The sequence below is a fragment of the Triticum aestivum genome, chromosome 1D (genome assembly GCF_018294505.1).
Source record: "Triticum aestivum cultivar Chinese Spring chromosome 1D, IWGSC CS RefSeq v2.1, whole genome shotgun sequence".
NCBI lineage: Eukaryota > Viridiplantae > Streptophyta > Magnoliopsida > Poales > Poaceae > Triticum > Triticum aestivum.
The window spans coordinates 54829019-54833596 of NC_057796.1; positions in this window are offsets into that span (position 1 = coordinate 54829019).

Below are 4578 nucleotides of genomic sequence, written 5' to 3' on the forward strand. Positions count from 1 at the left end.
AGAATAAAACGGATAATTATTTGGAAGTGTATTAACAGTTTTTTCACCTTTCAATAATGCGCCTTATATAATTCAGTTCGGTGACAAACCAAGAGGGAAATGTACTATTTTCCGTCACATGTGGAGGTGATCCTCGTGTCCATAGTTCAGGATGGCAAATGTCCACCATATTTCACCTAAAAAGCAGACACGTTTCCAAACTGAAGAAAAATGTACTACTCCTTCCTTATACGCATGGACAAGAGGGAAAACATATACCATGGTATTGGCTTTTCATAGTTTAACAAAACATAGTAGAAACTGCATGCGGGTTCATTATTTAGGAAAACCATGTATTTCTCATGGTGTGAACATAATATCCTGCCATAAGGGTCTGGTCGTGTGTAATTTCCTTGATCTTGCCATCAAATTAGCACAAGTCTTAATGTAATAGCTCTCTGGCTAGCTAGGTCTTGATATTCTTCATAGACAGCTATTGGTATGCAGATGGTATAGATAACTGTCATGGCGCAATTTTTCTTGATTGGCTAGATGATGTGTACATATATGGTAGATGTTTCCTTGGTCGTTGCAGATCAGAGTAAAAATTTAATTTCTCAATACATCAAGTCAAGTCTTTTACGTGTAGAATTTGGACGGTATATGTTCATGATCATTAATTGGTCAGTTAGGGTTTGTCAATGTCGCTATCTTAGCAATGCCCCACAGGATAATTATTGAGTTGTATGAGAGAGAAATGAGAAAAGAGCTTGCCTTCTCTTAGCTAAGAGATGATCTCTCACTAAGAAAGATAAGATAGTTCTATCTGTTGTAAAAGATGGCATTTTTAGCTATATATATTTCTAGTTCAGTTTTAATCATTCCACAATTTTAGGAGCATGAAATATTAACTGCCAGATATAACACAAAGAGATAATTCATTGTACAATATGTTTCTATATCTAAATGACATACATGATGTAAGATGAGACAAGTGGTGACCTACCTAATGCCCCAAGTGTAATTAGTACTTCAAAAACTTTAAATATACATGATTTACTATATGTCTATAAAATATTTATTTAATACAAGTGGCATAATATATTGAAAATGACATCTTTCTTCAATGCATGATGACATATTGAGGTGCCATGTTTACGCGTTAGTATTAAGGATCACCTACTTTAGTATTGAGTACTCCCTCCGTTTAGGTGTGTAAGTAACTTACGAAAACCAAATAATCCCAAAACACTTAGACACGGAACATTAACTCCCTCCTCGTTTCTTGTTTCGTGACATATCAACCAATAAGAGATGTGGGCCATGCATGCTTTTAATGACTTGAATCTTTCAAACATGACATGCAGTGGTTAATTCATTGCATGCAATGCTATTAACTAGCAAAAAACATTAAGTTCTCTAACTAGCAAAAAAACATTAAGTTCTCTCATTTTCCCCTCAGCATTTGGTCGCGATGCACAACCTAAGATGACTTATACACCTAGACAGAGGGAGTAAAATAAATTACGAATGATAATAATTTAGGCTTATAGCCGTTGCCCCGTTTGCATCGTGGGTTCTGATCTAGTGGGCTTTCGCCTTTTTGTTTCACCGCTTCCTCCAACATCGGCCCCTTTCTTAAAACACCTGGACTTCCTGCGCATCCACATCATCGACGTCCCCAACAACAAATTGACCGCTCGGATCCCTACCCTTGCTTCTAGGTTCCAACTCTGTCATTGTATCCCACCATAGCACACATTGTTGACGGCGCACGCAATACTGGAGCAAAGCAAGAGGTAGCAGGGCTCCAAGAAGAAGGTGATTGCAACTTTGCAACTGCATCGCTGCCTACCTGCCCGAGCGCCTCACCAAAATCACCCTCGGCATCTTCTTCTAGATTGCGCGTATCTAGCTCATAGGCCTCTCCACCAGTTTTACATAGGTCGGTAACCTTTGCACGTTTCCATTCGTGTTTTCTGCTATATGTGTGTCAGGTTGGAGAACTCGTCACATCACCCTCCCCCAAGGTCCACCTTCCATCTCCATTTCTCCTCCTATCCATGGCATGTAATACGTACAAGGGTGTCCTGATCTTTCGAAGAGAAATACATGTTGATTTGGCCGGAGTTGACTTTGAAGATCCGACTAGAATGTGAGACGATGGTGCGCCTATGTAATAACTAAACTAACTCCATAATTTTTATTGACCAGGCCGGAGCACGATCAACATCACCATGAAGGTCTAATTTCTTGAAGCAATCGAACTATACTATGTAATCGTGATATTGTGAATATAGATAAAGTGGTCTTGGTTTGTGTTAGGCACAAACAAAGTACACACAGTTGCAGTTGTGTTGAGTATTAAATAAACAAATCCGACCTAAACGAACCCCTGTGACAATATTTATGGTGGGGCAGGGAAAATTTGGCTAGTCCTAAGAGCGGCCCGAATCCAACCCGAGGTAGGGTTTCTTCATGAATAAGGACTCTAGAAACCGCCTATGGTCATCTATTTCGACAAGGGTCTGGTTCAAATGTTAGGTGATGCAATACCTACAGAAACTTCATTCGACAACGAATCTAAAGATTTTTTCAGCATATAGCATATCTTTCGTTAGTCAAAATGAACAGAACATCCCTCATCGACTTATAAACCCGAATGGAGACAATAAATTGTGCGAATATTTTTCAGATTTTTTGACGCACCATATATAAATATGGAACACAACCTACTGCCACAACCTCTATATCCATCAACTCCCTTTCTATGTAGTATTTGGCATCTTAGAAGACGAGAAGGAATAATATACTCGGTAGAACGTTCCCTAGAATGCGATTGGTCGATGGCTCCTTGATTAGTTGCATACATGTGACTTCTACTCCCTCCGTTTCTAAATATTAGTCTTTTAAGAGATCCCATAGTGGACTACATAGGAAGCAAAATGAGTGAATCTACAATCTAAAATATGTATATATACATCCGTATGTAGTTTGTAGAGGAATCTCTACAAAGACTTATATTTAGGAACGGAGTGAGTACAACTTATTATTACGGTTCATTTTTCCGTTTCAATAATGTTACATGATCGAGTCAATGCATGCTTTGTCGGACAGGGAACCATCCAGTTGTCCATGGATCAATGGAATAAATACTGATTTCAATACCTGTTTTTCTACTGTAATAATAATCAAGCCAATAATAATAAAATTTCTCGGTCGTTGGCAATCTTTGCCCCATTAATTGATCTCAGCTGAACTTTCTGTGCTGAGCTGGTTGTGATTACTTCATACTCCGCGGCTGTGCACACGTACACACGTCCAAATTGATATACATTCCACTTGAACGTGAGATACATTCCACTTGAACGTGAGAAGATGGAGTTTTCTAAGTGGCCTCTACAACTTAGGGGCGTAAAACCAGGTGGAACGTATATGTATCTATTTGGACGTATGTACGTGTGCACAGCCGCGGAGTATGAAGTCAGCGAGTGAAATCACAACCAGATCAGCACAGAACCTTCAACTGAGATCAATTAATGGGACAAAGATTGCCAATGACAGAGAAATCTTATTATTATTGGCTTGATTATTGTTACAGTAGAAAAACAGGTATGCAAAGCAGTATTTAATCCATTGATCCATGGACAAGTGGATGGTTCCCTGTCCGACAAAGCATGCATTGACTCGACCATGTCGCATTATTGAAAAACAGATACCATGGTATTGGCTTTTCATGGTTTAACAAAACATAGTAATAACTGCGGGTTCATTATTTAGGAAAACCATGTATTTCTCATGGTGTGAACATAATATCCTGCCATAAGGGTCTGGTCGTGTGTAATTTCCTTGATCTTGCCGTCAAATTAGCACAAGTCTTAATGTAATAGCTCTCTGGGTAGCTAGGTCTTGATATTCTTCATAGACAGCTATTGGTATGCAGATGATATAAATAACTGTCATGGCGCAATTTTTCTTTATTTGACTAGATGATGTGTATATATATGGTAGATGTTTCCTTGGTCGTTGCAGATCAGAGTAAAATTTAATTTCTCAACACATCAAGTCAAGCCTTTTACGTGTAGTATTTGGACGATATACGATCATGATTATTAATTGGTCAATTAGGGTTTGTCAATGTCGCTATCTTAGCAATGCCCCACAGGATAATTATTGAGTTGAATGAGAGAGAAATGAGAAAATATTTGCCTTCTCTTAGCTAAGAGATGATCTCTCACTTAGAAAGATAAGATAGTTCCATCTATTGTAAAAGATGGCATTTTTAGCTATATATATATTTCTAGTTCAGTTTAATCATTCCACAATTTTAGGAGCATGAAATATTAACTGCCAGATATAACACAAAGAGATAATTCATTGCACAATATGTTTCTATATCTAAATGACATACATGATGTAAGATGAGACAAGCGGTGACCTACCTAATGCCCCAAGTGTAATTAGTACTTCCACCGGTAGAGTGCGACCTCCTTGAACACACCCACGGACGGAGCCGGCAGAGTAGTAGATAGTCTAATATGGGTATCACGATGTCCCGTCTTTGTTCTTCCACTCAGAAATTGTATGCAAAGCACAAAC